Raw genomic sequence first — 18908 nt, 5'->3', positions numbered from 1 at the left:
GGCTACTGAAGCAGGATTTGTGTTCAGAAGCATTGGGTGGCAATCCCATCCTGGTGGCTGTCAATGTCGAAGGTGCACTTAATATTCATGTAAATGGCTCATATCTGGGAGCAAGTAGGGACCTCTGGGGCATCTCACCAGCCTGCACTCATAAGTGCATCTGCACTGAAAATGATCTTACTTTTGCCAGAGCTCACCTCTTCTAATCCTTCCCTGTTGGCAATGATTCTCCACCATTGCTGGTTAGCCCCAGGTGCAGTGTGACATTGATTGTATCTATATTGCTTTCAGGGGGTCCTATTATCAATCTTAAACATTTGTGAATAGGAAAGGATTCCAGCTCCTTCATGTTGAAATTGTTTGTGATCGTTGAATCCAAATTTTGGAAGATCATGATACATGTCCTAGAAGCTACCATGTACTAAAGTACTCATAGGTGCCTGCCTCTTTCCCGGTCCTTGGCTTGGAAATGATAACTACTGGGAGATAACGGGTACCCTCTCCAAACATGGTTCTTCGTATTTGAAGAAACCCACAGCTGTATTCACAATGAAAATATAACACTATTCACCCTTCCACCAGATCTCCTGATGATGTGATTGCAACGTCTATACCATTGGGTGGCATAGTGCCTCAGTGGTTAGCATTACTGCCTCACAGCACCAGGGACCTGGGTTCGATTCCAGCCTTGGACAACTGTCTGTGTGGAATTTGCACATTATGCCCGTGTCTGTGCAGGTTTCCTCTGGGTTCTCCGGTTTCCTCCCACAATCCAGGATAGGTGAATTGGCCATGCGAAATTGCCCATAGTGTTCAGAGATGTGTAGGTTAGGTGCATTAGTCAGAGGTAAATGTAGAATTATAGAGTAGGGGAATAATCCGTGTTAGTCTTCGGAGTGTTGGTGTGGACTTGTTGGGCTAAATGGCCTGTTTCCACACTGTAGGGATTCTATGATTCCAGCAGGACTTTGCAATGTAACCCTGATATTTACTGTGCCATACTATGCTCTTCATGATATGAGCTGACAAAGTGGGCAAGTCCTGGATGTGGATATAAATGCAAGATTGACAGCAATCTTGTGAGGATGAAGAGAAGGCAGAGGCACAGGACGTTATCTGAGAGCACCATCCGAGAAAGTAGGACAGAGCAATGTATCACAGAGCCCACAAGGCTGGAACCAAGCTCTAGGCACCCCCTTTCCAGGGTGACTGAGTTGGGTTCAGACTTTGATTGTTTTTGAACCTGTTGCTCAGCTGGCAGGCCGCACCCTGCTTTCTGGAAAGAACACGTGGACTTTGCTTTTTTGTTCCTTTGCTTTTAGTGTTGCAGAATAGGTGTTTTGTGATCCATGTTAATATTTGGATGATACCTATAGATGATCCCACATGAAGGTGTTAATGCATCACCTGCCCTACATCACCACTAGAGAATAGGCAGCAGTGAGACAATACACTTCCATCACATTACACTGACATTAGCTGCTATGAAGCCATCAGTGAGGATATGACATCTGAATCATTTGTAGTCCAGTGCTTCATGAGAGCTACCAGTTTGATATGAATCCTGAGGAAGCTCCTATTCACCTTTCCTTCATCACAACTTTTCAATGCTTCAGAGCGTGCAAAGACTGAAACAAAGCCTGAATATGCTTCAACATCCTCTATCATAGCACTGAATCTGAGAGAGGCAGTACTTGGTGTCACTTTTCTCAGAAGACTGCTGCTCTACAAAGGAGTGTGCAGCTGTGACTGCCCATTGAAAATCTCCCAGCCTTATTGTCAAAGCTCAAACATTAAGGACAGACTTTCCTTGCTGAGATGTGCGAGATCATTACCGATGCTGCACTTGTACTCATAAAGTAGGTGTAAGTGTGAAATGATGTGTGCAGGTCAAGCCCTGGACATTGCCCTTAGCTGCAGTGGGTCCACATTAATGTGCAAAATCTTGGTTACAGTCCTCAAAGTTGAAGTTCAAGAATCCCGGATGCTTGACATTAACCATGGTCAAGGAGTCAGTCGCTTGTGAAAGATGAGCAATGCTTGGCCATTACATCTCCTTTCAATGCTGGGCTGTCTAAAACAGGCTGCTCAGCTCTCACATGAGTATGATGTAGCTAGACCCTGCAGTGAAAATTGTACTTCAACAGACATTATAACAGCGCTAGTGAAAATATATTGACTAAATCATTGATTATTTACAGTGATGTAGCATGTGCAGTGTGTCTGCAGTATTGTTCTTTTTCCTCTCTCTCCCACTCTGTCTTGGTGCAGGGCTGATGTCTGCAGCTGGGGTGGAGGGACCTGTTTCTGGTTGACCCTGTTGAGTAGGTTTCCATAGTGATTGTCTCCTGGTGCCTTTGGGTGCAGAGGGCCCAGAGCTGCAGAGAGTCTCCTGCTCAGATGCAGGCACTTCTTGAGTGGCCATGATGCACGTGCCACTAAGGGTTGTGGTCCATCACTCTTAGTGAGAGGTGTGTGCAGAAGTAGAATTAGTCTGAATGATGGCCCTACAAGTGTGAGGCAGCGGAGCGCAGATGGTGCCATTATCTTTCTGAAAAGTGTCTTTGCAAAAAAGTCTGGAAAGAGATGATTTTTTTTTCAAGGTTTGTCCCAATTAGCTCAATGACCCAGGATCCTGTCTGCTTGGAGCTATTTCCCACAGCACAACAAGACAAACACTGACTGCGCCTGGAGGACCATCACCTCAGTGAAAGATGCTCTTTGTTCTGCCTGAAACCTGTTGATCTTCAGTGCAAAGAGTTGATTGCTGCAGACTGCCACCTTTCAGGGTCCAGGACTATGTCCTGAGGAATGCACAAAAGCTTGGCACTGCTGCTGCCAAGGCCCAGTGGGGAAAGACCACTGCCTAATGTCTTCCTGTTAAAGTACAATGGGGGTCTGTTCAATTCTCAGGTTCTCTCCTTGCCTCACAATTTATATAAATGGTTTTCTGCGTGAGTAGGAAAAACCCTTAGCTTTGCTACTGCAGGGGAATGTCAAATTCCAATGGTTTGTTTTTCTTTAAATACAAAAACCATGCAGAACTGCTTTAGTGTGCATTTATGTACATTGAGAACACTGTTTTTGAATGAAGTATATTTTTGCAAAAGAAGAAAATTGCAGGCGATCACTGAGCTTCTTTTTATACTGCTGAGTATTCCTTTCACTCAGGAGACGGTACTGATCTGCGTTGGTTTGTCTGTCTGGGCTGGATGGATCTGGCAGTGTGCCCTTTTTCTGAGGTCAAGTAGGAAGGGAACTGCCTTTCTCTCCATGACCCCATCCACTAGCGCCTCAAGATCCCTCCCCATGGAGCAGACGGCCAGCTTAGTTTTCAGCTGAAGCCATCTGGCCTGGGGCTGAGCACCACTCTGTAGATGACAGATCCTGGATGTCAGTGTCTGAAGTGGTGTCAGCTGAGGCTTCAAATGTCACTTGAGAGATTTAGAAGGTCCTGGGAGAGGCAAGAACTGCCGACTTACTCATTATGAAACTCACTGAGAAATGTGCTCAACATCTCCTTGTGTAATTAATGAGGCGAGAGATGAAAGACCACATGAAATGACTTGCCCTGGGCCATTGTGGTTTGACACCAGGAAACTTGCTCACCACAACACTAACTGTAAATGGGATAAGACAACGCAATGCCCTTCAAATCTACGTGTTACGTTCTACATAATGGGATAAATGTCGAGAATGTGGCGCTGGAAAAGCACAGCAGTTCAGGCAGCATCTGAGAAGCAGGAGAATCGAGGATTTGGGCATAAGCCCTTCATCAGGAATGAGGCTTGTGGGCCAGTGGTGCTGAGAGATAAATGGGAAGAGGGTGGGGCTGGAGGGAGGGTAGCTAGGAATGTGATAGGTAGATGAAGGTTGGGTGAAAATGATAAATCAAAGAGGAGGGTGGAGCAAATGGGTGGGAAGAAAGATAGACAGGTGAAGAGGGTGGTGCTGAGTTGGAGGCTTGGGACTGGGATAAGGGAGGGGGAGGGGAAATGAAGAAACTGGTGAAATCCATGTTGATCCCATATGGTTGCAGGATCCCAAGGCGAAAGATGAGGAATTCTTCCACCAGGCATTGAGTGGTTAGGGATTGGCGATAGAGGAGGCTCAGGACCTGCATGTCCTTGGCGGAGTTGAAGTGTTCAGCCACAGGGCAGTGGGGTTGGTTGGTACAGGTGTTCCAGAGATGTTCTCTGAAATGATCTGCAAGTTGGCATCCTGTGTCCCCAATGTAGAGGAGACCACATTGGGTGCAACAGATACATGAGATGATATCTGTGGTAATACAGGTAAATTTCTGTCGGATGTGGCAGGATCCTTTGGGGTCTTGGATTGAGGTAAAGGGAGAGGTGTGGGCACAGGTTTTGCACTTCTTGTGTTGGCAGGAAAAGGAGAAGGTACTACCACACATGTCATCTACTATATCCATTGTACCTGATGTGGTCTCCTCTACATCGGGGAGACAGGACGCCAACTTGTGGATCATTACAGAGAACATCTCTAGGACACCCAGATCAACCAACCCTAGCGCCCTGTGGCCGAACACTTTAACTCCCCCTGTCACTCCACCAGGGACATGCAGGTCCTGGGCCTCCTCCATCACCAAACCCTAACCACCCAACACCTGGAGGAAGAATGCCTCAATGTGGATTTCACCTCCTCCCACCTTATCCCACCCCAAGCCTCCATCTAAGCACCACCCTGTTCACCAGTCCACCATTCTTCCCACCTATCTGCTTCACACTCCTCTCCAACCTATCACCTTCCCTCCCACCTTCATCTACCTATCGCACTCTCAGCTACTTTCCCCCCAGCCCTCCCCCTCCCATTTATCTCTCAGCACCCGTGGCCCACAAGCCTCATTCCTAAACAAGGGCTTATACCCGAAACACCGATTCTCCTGCTCCTCAGTTGCTGCCTGACCTGTTGTGCTTTGCAAGCAGCACACTCTCGACTCTGATCTCCAGCATCTGCAGTCCTCAATCTCTCCTACTATGGGATAAATGGAATCATTCTTTTGCTGTGAGCTCCTTTAACCTTTTCGCCACGTGCCTCTCATTTCAGCAATATCCACTGATACCTAGCTCCATTTAGAGTCCAGAATTAATGCTAAAATACATGCATGAATGCAGGGATCAGATTAAGAATGGCATACAAGAGCAAACAGTGTGTGGCCTGCTAGCTTTGGATTGCACTTAACTATCTTTTTTTTCCCTGAGCAGTTTCTCCCAGCACAGGCCTGACTGTAGTGCTTTGACCTCCAGCATGACAGGTTGCAGATCCACTCCAGTGGGAACGGATCTCGAAGCAAGTGGTGTTGGCACTAATCTTATCCATGCCATCATCCAGTCAACTTGACTCATTGGCCTATAAGTGTTGCTGTGCCAGCATGCCCTTTGATATGCATATTCTGGCCTGAAACTATGGATAGTGAAGGAGACTCCCAATTATTTCCAACACAAAACTGATCATAATTCTCTCCCTTTCTTAGTGCCTGCCTTTGGTGTATGGAAGAATTTGAGGTTGATAGTCAACCTTTGATGGCATTCGGAACACACACTCCCCTAACCATTACGTTACAGAATGGGACTTGAATCTAATATTTCTGGCTCAGAGGCAAGGACTCTACTCACTGCACCACAAGATTTATTTAGGTATACCAAACAAATTGCTAACAAAACTATCTTTAGTTTTTGATGACAATTTAGTTGAAGCATTGTTTTGAATTTTCTTATGAAAATATATATTTTGAATAATTAATCCTCAATGTAAATTAAAACCAGCACTCACTACATGGGAATGTCAAATTCATTCAGTTATTTCAAAGTACCACCAGCATGGTGTTCAATGACCAGGATCCCAACATTACCAAATGGCTAATAAACCCTTAGTGAATTTTATTTTCACTCTCCAATTGTAATTTGCACATTAACACTTTATGACTGGGAGGCAGTCACCTTTTAGGCAATAGCACAGTTGGGAGGAAATTTACAAAATGAACAGATTTTCTCAGCAGTTTATCTAACTGCACCTTTTTTGTAATAGTTATCACCATGGTAAAAATATAGGCCAATGTCACAATTATATGATGAATTATACAGTGGCACAGTCACATAATCCCACTATTACATAATCAATCAGTCTCACAGTTGCTCAGTCATCCACCTTAATAATCATGCATTCAGAAATTCTTAGTCACATGGTCATACAATAATTCATTTTGCAGCCAGTTATGCAAATACATGGTGATACAGTTAACCAGTCTCACAATGTGGTATACAATTTTGATGTTTTCCATGCAGCCAAAATATCTGAGCACAGAATGAGTAAATAAGACTTGGAAACTTTGAATACGCCAGTTAATACTTCAATAAGAAAGAAATTCATTACCAGCTTTTTAAGGGTCCATGTGAAAAAATATCGTTGAGAATTAATTCCATACTAATTTTTAGTAGAAATGGAGTTAAAAAAATCACAATTTTTTAAAATGTATATTATATATATTAGACAACAATTTTGTGTGAGCTAAAAAACTTATTTAATGAGCCAGTGCAGGTATGATGGACCAAATGGCCTCCTTCAACACTGTAACATTTCTGTGATTTTATATTTTTATTAATATTAATAGTTGATAATAATAGACTTCATGCACATTGTGAACATCTGTAAAAGCCACGATATACAAGAACATATCAATAATGATAGAAATGATGGAAATATGTATTATCCTCTGTTTATAGAGCCTAATGCATCCTTAGATATTTCATTTCATTTGTAGATTTTAGCTCTGGAAAGTAAAGGCTCTGAAAAGCAATCATGCACATGATATAATTCAGCTATTTCAAAGCTCTTGGCTCCCTTGAAATGCTGTCCTTAAGTATTCTGCTCAGGGCTACGGGGTTTAACTGCACAACAGCTGCAATAATATGTATTTATTACACCATATGGGTTCAGCAATATTTTTCAGATGATTCCTCTTGATTTTATGTTTTTGACAATAATAATATCTCATAATTTAAGATCAACATGTGAAAAGGCTAATAATCCATGGGTGACCCTATTTGTTAATAAGAGCTTAAGCAGTGGCTTTAACATGGGATCATTCATTTGATATATGACATTGCAGAGAAACAGCAATATTTTACAGGTCTAAGTGATGACAGATTATAAAAAGCCATCTATAACTGACAGTAGTTGTTCATGCTGCAAAAAGATTGAGAGAGGCAGTTAAGATAAAAGAAACTGGTTTTCTGCAGCCATTAAACACTACAAAATCACATTAGATATATCTTATTTTGCAAATGGTATTTCCTAAACCTCATCTGAATATTTGTCTTTTGAAATCATGACAAAATATTGCAGAGCTTACAGTCTCATTGTATCTTCCGACAGAGCAAATGAAAAACAAACTTGTCTTGCAGCAGTCAGTAGTGAGGCCTATCAGTGCAGAGTCTATTGGTGTGCTCCTTCTTTCTGTCTGAAATGACAAAACAAAATTATTTAATGTAAAGACAAACTCATCTCTCTCTCTCTCTCCCTCTCCCTCTCTCTCTCTCTCTCCTCCCTGTCTATCTGGTCTCTCCCATTCCTACATTTGTCTTTTTTAACATTCTCTCTTTCTTGTTTAGCTGCCTGACTGTTCCTTTTTTTACTGGATTATTTCAGCCTTTCATATCTCTTAGTTACGAAATATTATTAGTTGTCTTGCTCATTCTGATTTTTCATTATCTTGTCATTTTTTTCTTATTTTTGTTTTTATCTTTATTTTGATTCATTTCTTCCTCTTCTTTCTGGATTGGTCCTTTCCTGTATCTCAGTTCTGTTCCATAGCTATCAAGAATATCATTAGTCAGGCACATGATTGTTTCTGCTTGTTTGCATTTCCACATATTTGTGGGTGGCACAGTGGCACAGTGGTTAGCACTGCTGCCTCACAGCACCAGAGACCTGGGTTCAAATCCCGCGTCAGGCAACTGACTGTGTGGAGTTTGCACATTCTCCCCGTGTCTGCGTGGGTTTCCTCCGGGTGCTCCGGTTTCCTCCCACAGTCCAAAGTTGTGCAGGTCAGGTGAATTGGCCATGCTAAATTGCTCGTAGTGGTAGGTGAAGGGGCAAGTGTAGGGGTATGGGTGGGTTGCGCTTCGGCGGGTCGGTGTGGACTTGTTGGGCCGAAGGGCCTGTTTCCACACTGTAGGTAATCTAATCTAATATCAAGATTGGATCTTGGCAAACTGCAAGGCTTGCCAAAATAGCTACAATTCACATCTGGTCTTAGTCAGTGAGGAGCTGATTTTAATTCTACCTGCCCAGGATAAGGTAGTTTAAGCTATCTGAGCACCATGGCCATTGATCTGTGTTCAAGTAAGCTGTAATCTTAACTTGATTTTCCGAGTAGATGAGTGAGAACCTTGGAAATTTTCTCTCAAATCTTATGTTCTCCTAACGAAGAAGCCCACTTGAATATCTTTCTGCCCAGCTTTATGAGTGTAGAGATCATTCTTTCAGGTCTCTAATGTTTCCACCCATTGTCCAGCATCTTACTTGCAACCTCTTAACATTGGAATTATGTAGGAGATTGAGTTTGAATCTCCTGGATCCCATGCTGCTGAACTACAGAGTATTTCCTTTCTGCCTGGGTCCTTGGCTCAATTTGAAATTGACTTTTGAAAATCAGCAGGCTGTTGAATTCTGGGGCAGAGTGGGAGAAGAGGGTTCATTGTGATTGAACACACAAATGATAGCTTGGATTTTGTAGCCAATGGCAAAATGATGGTGTTGTTTGCTGACCTCAAGTAGGTTGAGGTCAAACAGTTTCTGAGGCATGAAGTCCACCTTTCCTGACATTAATTTCACTGTGGTGTCGCTTTTAGGGATCACATCAACAGTAGGTTACACAACCAATCACACTAAAGTATTCTCACCAACAGCAAACGAGGAAGCCGAAAGCAGTGATTTTACTTCACTTTTTAATTATTGTACAGGCAGCAAAATAATGAATCGGTCATTGGCAATAGATTGAAGACAAAGTTGAAATATCACAAAATTTTTTGAAAATAATTTTAATCCTGGAATGCAGAAATTTTGGAGACATTCAACAGACATAGAAGTGTCTTTCAGTGCCATAAAGCTGTGTAGCAAACTTTAAGATTCAGTACATTGTTTAAAACCCAGTTTCACCCTATTCAACAAAGTGTACATTTGCAAAGATTTGAACCAGGAAATATAATAGTGTAAAATGTGGAACTTCACATCCACTTCATGATGCCTAAAATTTCCATTTGTGAGAACTTGTACATTCTGTGGATAAGCAGAGAATCACAATCAGTAACTTCCCGAATTCTACACTTCCTCTGGATGCAAGAGTTTGGTTTTAACTCAGTTTCACAGTGCTGTAATGGCAAATGCTGACAGTTTCACCATTGTATAAACTTCAAAACTAACACCAACACAATTCCAGATTTGGCTAAGTTTCCCCTGACTAATTTGTATAATTCCCAGTGCAAGCAATTAATTTGACACAGACTTTGTATCAGAGCTGATATAATTGTTCTACTTACTGACCTCTGCATCAGGAAACCCTTGACCAGCTCCATTTAAACACAGCAAGAAAACTGCAGGAGTTTCAGGAAACTTAAAATAAAAGTAGATAGCTTTGGAACACTGCTGAAAATGTGTTGCTGGAAAAGTGCAGCAGGTCAGGAAGCATCCAAGAAGCAGGAGAATCGACGTTTCGGGCATGAGCCCTTCTTCAGGAAGCCGGAAACGTCGATTCTGCTGCCTCTTGGATGCTGCCTGACCAGCAGCGCATTTCCAGCAACACATTTTCAGCTCTGATCTCCAGCATCTGCAGTCCTCACTTTTGCCTAGAAGCTTTGGAACACTAACCACTTCAAGTGGCATTTGCTGATGGGAGGAAAACTGGTTTACGACCTTGTGTCAGAAGTGGGGCAAGAAACACAGGCTCTGATGAAGGACTACCTTGAAATATTAATCCTATCTCTATAGCTGCTGCCTGAACTACTAGGTATTTCCAATTAGAGTCATAGAGCTGTACAGCATGGAAATAGACCCTTTGTTCCATTCATTCATGTTGACCTGATGTCCTAAATTAATATAGTCCCATTTGCTAGCACTTGGTCCATATCCCTCTAACGCCTTCTTAATCATGCACCTATCCAGATGCCTTTTAAATGCTGTAATTGTGCCAGCCTCCACTACTCCCACTGGCAGCTCATTCCATACACACTCCACCCTCTGCATGAAAAGGTTGCCCTTTAGGTTCCTTTTAAATCTTTCCCCTCTCACCTTAAACCTATGCCCTCTAGTTTTGGACTCTGCTACCCTGAGGAAAAGACCTTGGTTATTCACCTTACCCAGGCCCTTCATGATTTTATAAACTTCTATAAGGTCACCCCTCAGCCTCCGATGCTCTGGGAAAAACTGCCCGAGCCTATTCAGCCTCTCCCTATTGCTCAAATCCTCCAACCCTGGTAACATCCTTGTAAATCTTTTCTGAACCTTTTCAAGTTTCACAACATCTTCCCTACAGCATTGTTTCATTGTTATTCTATTAAACAAAAAAAAACTACTTTAAATACATTAATATGTGATTGACTAAAAATGTAAACTGTAAAGGAGTTCTAGTGCATGGTATCAAAGATTTGTAATCATCCGTGGAATATTATTCATTCTGAGTTCATTGAATCCAACCTTCTCCCCAACAGGAGGTTATGTCTCTAGTCACTGTATTTAACCTGAATGCACATAATTAAACAAAACATATTTTTCCCATAACTTGAGAGATTTCTGTGCAAACCTGTCTCTAGTAAGTTCACTGATAGATCAGTGATTTCCTGATGGAGCAAATGAGAGCTGAGAAAAAGATAATCATCCAGTCACTGAAGGAGGTGGTAGGTGAGAATGTCAACAGAAGCAATTTCGTCTACTGGATGTTGGTATAGTTTCAACAAAAATTCAATTACTTCGCCAGGACAGCAAAGGTGAGAATGATGTCATGCAGCCATTTTGTTTTCAGGCTGACACTGTGGTACAACACTTCCTTCAGCTCCACTGTATCACGAGCATTCTCACACTTCTCTCCCCCATTCCTTATGCTTCTCCTCCCATCACAATATGAGATGGCTCTAACCGTCCCTACTTTCCTCACATATTTATCTGCAAAACAGCATAAACAGCAGTCTGTTTTTGCTTGGAAAACATTTAATTCTGCTAATTGCTTTCAGTTTTCACACTGCAGTGATTTCTGGTAGACCCTAGATCTTGCTCACAAGTTCCTGCTCCTCTTTCTCAACATGCACACTGTATAAATCTGCATCACACTGCTGCACAACATTGATAGAACCAACCCCTAACTTACTTCCCACTCTTTCTATGGAAAAGATGCTTTGCAACACCAATATGAAGGCCAGATTCTGGGGCAGGGACAATCTTCATACGATCCTTCACTCAGGTGGAAGGAAAGCCATGGTGGTCACTGGGGCCAGTAACAGAGCAGTTTAGGAGATTTTAAGTTTGAAAAGCAAGTACAGCTGGATGTCCCTTCCTATTTTAATTCATTTTCATAGCCTCTATCACTGGTTCAGCAAACCTCAGTCATGGGATTGACCTGCTAAAGGAAAAAGGGACAAAGGCCAATAAATAATTGGCAGGCTATATTACCTGGGCTAGCATCTACCTGCAGGACCCAGTTCTTGCTTCTCTATATCGGAGAGACCAAATGTAAACTTAGGGAATGGTATGCCGAGCATCTCAGCTGGGCCCGCAGGGGCCAACCTGATCTCCCAGCCACCATCCATTTTAATTCCCCTTCCCATTCCCTTTCTGACATGACCATCCTTGGCCTCCTCCATTGCCATAATGAACCAAATCGCAAATTGGAGGAACAACACCTCATCTTTTGCCTGGGCAGACTACATTCTGGAGGACTCAACATTGAGTTCTCCAATTTCAAATAACCTCCCTTCCCATCCCCCAACTCCCTTCCCAGCCCCTCCCCCTCCCTTTCAATCCTCCCTGTCACCAACTGGATTCATTCCACCCATTGATCAACCAGGTCATCCCCTCTACCTGTTTTCACCTACCCCCACTTCACCACCTTGCCCCCGCCAGCCCCTTTATCTGCCACTTCCCCTACACCCAGTCCCAGTCCTGAAAAAAGGGTGACACCTGAAACATCAACTTCTCCACCTCCTGATACGGCCTGGCTTGTTGTGTTCTTCCAGCCTCCTGCCTGTCTCCTTTTCCTGAAGCCAATAAGGAGAGATCAATATCATAATAGTTTTACGCTGCAACTAGTGCCAAGACAATAATTGAAAAATAAAAACTGCAATATCAACCGATAAATTTCAACATGAAAGGATCTCTAGATGAATACCTATGAACGGACAGCCTACTTAACTAGTACTGGAAATATCTATTTCTTATCTGAACTATCAGTGGTACTAGAAGGGTACGCTCTCTGCATATACCATAATATCACTTGTGTCCTCGGCAAACTCTTGGAGCTTGACACTCTTGGACCCTGTATATTTTGCTATTTGCTATTCCTGTCTATGTTTATCTCCCAATGGAAATGACAGCAGGAAGATTGGGAATTAGAATGGAGCAGTGTCCATTCAGCACTTCAATGTTCAATGTATTACTGGACTGTTCCTCCCCTCCCAAAAAATTTAAAAAAATAAATCTGGTAGTTGCTTACTTGGTGAGACTTCAAAGGTAGGCGATGAAGTAAAGCTTTTTAAGCCCAACTTTTATCTCCATAACTAAAGATCTGGTGTCAAGCACACTTTCGATATCGCACCTTTCAAAGGTGTCACACCTCAAAGCATGGTCTCAGTAACATCACACTTCAAAGGCTTAACACCTTAAAGTGTTACACCTCAGGGCATCTCACCTCAAAGCACAACACAACTGTACAGTAAAAATTAGTGATGCACATTTTTTATTACCAACCAAATTTCTGTATAAAGATTATTTTCTAATATCCATTTCAACTTATTTTGTGCTTACTTTTATTTATCGCGTCTTTGTTACTGCCTCACCGACATCTACATTCTATTGCTATTCACTCGATTGTATGTTTGCAACCTTAATCGATCAATTTCACACCGAACTAAATTGGTTGTACTTCTGAAAAATATCTGAAAATACTTTTTCACATTGTAATCAATTGCCCCTGGCAAAGTACAAATGCATTGAAGGGGAGGTGGTTGCATGTTGGTATAGTCATACCTTCCTAGGACCTCAGGTTAATGTTCTGAGGGCGTGGGCTCAATACCCATTATGGCAGGGGGCGAAATTTAACTTCAATAAAATCTGGAATTGAAATCTAGTCTAATGGTGACTATGTAATCGGTGTTCATTCTCATCATAGTGCTGCAGAGAGAAATCTGTTATCTTTACCCTACACGTGACCCAAAACAACGCATTCGGCTCTTCCATAGCCTCCCGGGCACTCAACTGTACCAAAACTGCTACAAAGTCTAAAGTAAGGAATTAAATCAGACAGACCGCCCAGCATCAAACTAACATAACATGACAATACAAAGCTCAGCCTCCTATTAAGATCCTGTAAAACCCTCCTTAGTTTGTGGAGGAGGGAAGGGTTTTGCAAAAAAAATTTCTCACATTGTTATAATCATTGAATCATACTTCACAGATAATGTCTGAGACATCGCCATTGATACAGTGATATGCAGTTGCCCTGGGAGACCTGGACATTAACCCCATGAAGTCTTATGGTTAAACATGGGCAAGGAAATCTGCTGAGTAGCAGCACACCTCCTAACCCTCCTCCATTTCAGCCGATAAATCATTACCTGGAGGAGGAACTGAACATAGCAAGGACTCAGAATGTAATCTGGGTAGGGACATTCAATGTCCATCACTGAGAGTGACTCTGGCGGTACTACTGACTGGGCTGCTTATAGTCACAGCATCAGGGACCTGGGTTTGCTTCCTGCTTCGGGTGACTTTCTGTGTGGAGTTTGCACATTCTCCCTGTGTCTGCATAGGTTTCCTCCACACAATACAAAGTTGGTGAACTGGCCATGCTAAATTGCCCATAGTGTTCAGGGATGTGTAGGTGATGTGCATTAGTCAGGGGTAAATGTAGAGTAGTAGGGGAATGGATCTGGGTGGGTTACTCTTTGGAGGGTTGGTGTGGACTTGTTGGGCTGAAGGGCCTGTTTCCACAGTGTAGGGATTCTATGGATTCCATGGAAGGTAAAAGAACACCACTGTTAGAATGGGGCTGCTATAGTTAGTGAAGGAACCAACAAGAATTAGAAAGCAATTTGATAACTTCTTCACAACTAAATCTGCCGTGGATGCACCTGTCCATGACAGTATTGGTAGGAGTGACTGCCACAGAATCCCTGGAGAGAAAAAGTCTTCCTTCATATTGAAGATACTCTCCATAGTGTTGTGTGGCACCACTTCTGTGCTAAATGAGACAAGAGTTCAAACAAGTCTTGCAACTCAAAATTGGGCATAAAATCTTATTCAACCACAATCTGTAACCTCATGGAGCACCATAAACATCCCCTCTCTACCATTACCATCAAGCGGGCAGAGTAACTAAGATTCACTGTAAAGTACAAGGGGGCAAGCTAGAAACAGCAGTTGCATACCTGAAAGAGAGGTATCAAGCTGGTGGAGCTACAACAAAGTATTACCTGCATGCCAACCAGCATGAGAACAATTCAATAAACAGAGCTAAGCGATTGAACAACAAAAAAATCAGGTCTAAGCTCAGGAGCCCTATTACATCCAGCCATCAATGGGGTAGGCAAGCAAATAGCTAACAGGAGGAGGAGGCTCCACAAATATCCCCAAACTCAATGCCGTGGGAGGCCAGCACATCAGTGTCAAGGAACTGTTACATCCTTCTTAAGTCAGAAGTGCTTGGTGGATGATCCATCTTGGCCTCCTCCTGAGCTCCCATGTATAACAGATATCACACATTCTACAATCAAATCAATTCACTCCATGTGATATCAAGGAATGTTGGAAGGCCCCAAATACTGCAAAGGATATAGGCCTTGACAACATTCTGGTAACAGTTCTGAAGAGAAGCCCCGAGTCAAGTTGTTGCATTATAGCTACAATATTAGCATCTGCCAGACAATTTGGAAAATTACTTAGGTATATCCTTTATGCAAAAAGCAGGTTAAAATCAAACCCACCAATTCCTGTGCTACCAGCCTATTCTCAATCATCAGCAATAGAAGGGGTGTTCAATAGCATTTGTAAAGGAATAACCTGCTCACTAACGCACTGACAGCACTGCTTTTTCTCTGGGCAGTTCAGCTCCTGACTTCATTATAGCCTTATCGAAACATGGACTAAAGAAGTAAATTCCAGAGGTGACATGAGAGTGACTTCCCTTGCCATCATGGCAACATTTAACCACGTGTAGCGCCAGGGATCCCTAGCAAAATGGAGTCAAGAGAATCAGGGGATATCTCTGTGCTGATTGGAATCATAGGTGGCACAAAGGAAGCTGGTTGATATCAGAAGATGTTGGAAGTCAGTCATCTCAGTCCAAGAACATTACTGCAGGTTTTCTCAGGCCCAACCAGCTTCAGTTCCTTCATTAATGATCTCTCCCCGGCTCTCCCACCTCATAAAGACAGAAGTGGGGATGTTTGCTGATGATTACACAATATTCAGCATCATTTATGATTCCTCAGAAACTGAAGCTGTATATGTCCAACAAGGCTTGGATAACCTCCAGGCTTGAGGTGATAATTGAAAAGTCACATTTGTGCCATATAGGTTCCAAACAATGACCATTTCCAACAAAAGAGAATCTAACCATTACTTCCTTCTACATTCATGATATGGACATGCCGGTTATGGACTGGGGTGGGCAATGACAGAAGTCTTATGACACCAGGTTATGGTCCAACAGGTTTATTTAAAATCAAATAAATCACAAGCTTTTGCAGCACTGCTCCTTCATCATTCAATGGCATTACCAGCATCTCCTGCTATCAACATTCTTGGGATTATAATTGATCAGAAATTAAACTAGAGAAGGTCACAGATTAGGAATCCTGCATAAGTAGCTCACCTCTTGTCTCCTCACTGCCTGTCCACCATCGACAAGGCATAAGTCAGGAGTATGATGGAATGCTCTCCATTTGGTGGATGGTGTAGCTTAACAACACTCAAGAAGCTTGATGTCATCCAGGATAAATCAGCTCACTTGATTGGCAGATATTTACCACCTGCAATATTTACTCTCTTCACCACTGATACACAGTCAGACCAGTAGGTAACAGTTCCAAGTTGCACTGGAGCAACTCATTAAAGTTCCTTCAAAACCACCTTCCAAATCCACAACCTCTATTCACTAGAAGGACCTAGGCAATAGATGCATGGGAACACTGCTACCTGCAATTCCCCTCCAAATAACACGTCATTCTGACTTAGAACTATATTACTGTTCCTTCACTATTAATGTGTTAAAGACCTATTAATCCCATCTTAATAATTGCTGGGTGTCCGACAACCCAAGGACCACACTGCCTCAAGAAGGCAGATCACCACCATCTTCTCCCAGTCAATTAGGTATGGACAATAATGGTTGTCACAGCCAGCGATGCCCACACTCAATGATTGATTTATAATAATACAGCTTTTTTATTTCATCAATTTTCTTCTGATATTGAAATCTCTCATTTTTGCATATTATTCTTCTCAAAACAAAGTTTGCCTTTTTAACAACTCCCTCTATTTGTGCAATGTTTTTTCTGTAACAAACACAATTGACACACAAATAGCCCTCTAGTCTCCATCTCCATTTTCAATCTTACCATTAAATTGTATTTACTTTATTTAATCATGCTCCTAAAAAGTATTACCTTTACATTTTTCCATAGTGATCTGTTATCAAGCTACCCTCCATGGTCTTTTACATTTACACTATTAATTTACTATTACCCACAATTGAGTGCTATCTCCAAATTTTGATTTTTTTTCCTAGCCCAGGTCATGTGCTAAATTACAGCTGCTGAACAGAGAACCTGATGTTCTCCCTGCACTACAACTTTATAATTGAACAAAGTTCATTTTCTCTGTGTTTATCTCTCTGACCATTTTTCTAATCATCTTTCCCTCTAACTCTACACTATCAGTTTCTTATGCTTTTGAAAATCCGAACAAACCATTTTGATTAGTTCTTCATAAAACGCTGTAAAGTTGGTCAAGCAAGACCTGCCCTTTAAGAAATTGTACTAAATTACCTTGATTAACATTTGCTTCTCCAAGTGCTTATCACATATCCTGAATGATATGCTCTCAAATATGATCTCCTAAAGATTCATCAGCCTGCAATTTGAGGTCTATTTCCTTTTTTTTTTAAAGAGGATGGAACATTTATTATCCTCATGTGCTCTGATTAGTTAATCATTCATTCATTTGCTGGTTTTGTTCAAATTAGCTGCTGCATCTGTCCATTAAATGAAGACATAATGTCATCTGTGATTTCTATGTTAGTTCATAATACATATTTTTATCAATATTCTTTCTCACACAGGGTGAGAGGAGTTCCTACTCTCAAAATTATCTTTCTTACAGCATTTGCGATAAATGGCAGGAATAGATTTCAAATTAAGTTGATGAGCATGGACCACAATAAGCAATGCCCGGATTGGGTTTTGCAAAGTTTCTGATATACTAGCAAAGTATTCTATCCCCATCAGAGACATCACTCTGTTGCCTATCTTACAATGGTTGCCCTTTCCAGAAATCTATCCAATTGCCTTTTGAAGCTATTTATATTATTCACTCCAGATAATTTCCACAACTCTATTTCTGAGCGATAATAAATTGTTGTTTGTTCCAAACTTTCTTCTTCACTTCCCCTTTCCGATACTAAGCCCTTCAACATCCAAATCAAATTTGCAAATGTCCTGTTAAAAATAAGATTAGGAAAGCTTTGTCAATAATATCATTTGAAGTGTCTTGGGTAACATTCAATGTTATTATAGATGGATGAAAAAAGTGTAAAATGATTGCCTGCTGTGTTTGGCTGAATGATATGAAGTTTCAGTAAGATACTGGAAAGAGTCAACAACTTAGGCAATATCTGTGGGTGGTGGTATGGAGTTTTGACTTGTAAATGTGAGTGGGATGGAGAGCAGTTGAGGCATTAAAAGTTCAGAAATCAAAACAATTTTTAAACCAGCTGCAACTCAGCATCTTGTGCATGTACCTGCAATGTGTTATGCCAGATGCAACAGTTTCTTTTCCTGGGTTGTTAATCACTCGCTCTGATCAGTATTGACATGGATTTTGGAATTTGACTGTAGGGGCATGGGTTTACCCAGATGCATGGAAGTAAGGTAAGTGGCGGCAGGAGTTGATGTTGTGATGGGGAGGTATTCCAATGAATACTGAAATCTTAAAGCTGTTTCCTTGTCAGGGTGTGACATGGGCTTTATTCACGGTGCTGATTGTGGAAAGCTCCTTTCAAAATATTAGTGGATTCCACCAAAAATGTTGAGGTTTGTATATATGATCTTCACTTTGGAACAATGACCTATGGTATCAAGAAGAGTGCCAGTTTACCATAAACAATGTCAGCCAATGTGGCAATTAAGGCCCCTCCAGATCACTCAGAAATATTTAAGACCTCTGCTCTATCAATGTACAATTGGCTGACACACACAAGAAGATGCTATTCAGCGTACGTAACAATATCAACCATCTGTCATGATAGTTCATCCTATGAAAGTCTATTTCCCTATAGCTTTACAGCCTGAGGAAAGCTGACAGGCCAGTTGCTTGGATACAATGGGTACCCACCTAAGGAGTCACCGGATGTGAGACAATACAAGTAACACTGAATAAGTCCTCAGCTGAAAATGCTGAACAGA

At 41.9% G+C, this 18908-nt stretch overlaps 1 long non-coding RNA gene across 2 annotated transcripts in view; it reads right to left on the bottom strand.

The window, feature by feature from the left end:
• LOC148145874 (uncharacterized) overlaps positions 1-18908 on the bottom strand; it is a 45936-nt gene that overhangs the window by 12048 nt on the left and 14980 nt on the right. For both annotated transcript variants that reach the window (XR_015761138.1, XR_015761137.1), the window contains one exon: positions 7373-7480. This is a non-coding gene — a long non-coding RNA (uncharacterized LOC148145874). The remainder of the gene's footprint in view (positions 1-7372; positions 7481-18908) is intronic.

This window comes from Chiloscyllium plagiosum, unplaced genomic scaffold (genome assembly GCF_037043375.1).
Source record: "Chiloscyllium plagiosum isolate Xiang-an unplaced genomic scaffold, Cpla_swu_hap1 HiC_scaffold_23, whole genome shotgun sequence".
Taxonomy (NCBI): Eukaryota; Metazoa; Chordata; class Chondrichthyes; order Orectolobiformes; family Hemiscylliidae; genus Chiloscyllium; species Chiloscyllium plagiosum.
Note: the sequence above shows the minus strand (reverse complement) of the source record. Positions and strands in the feature narration are given on the sequence as shown.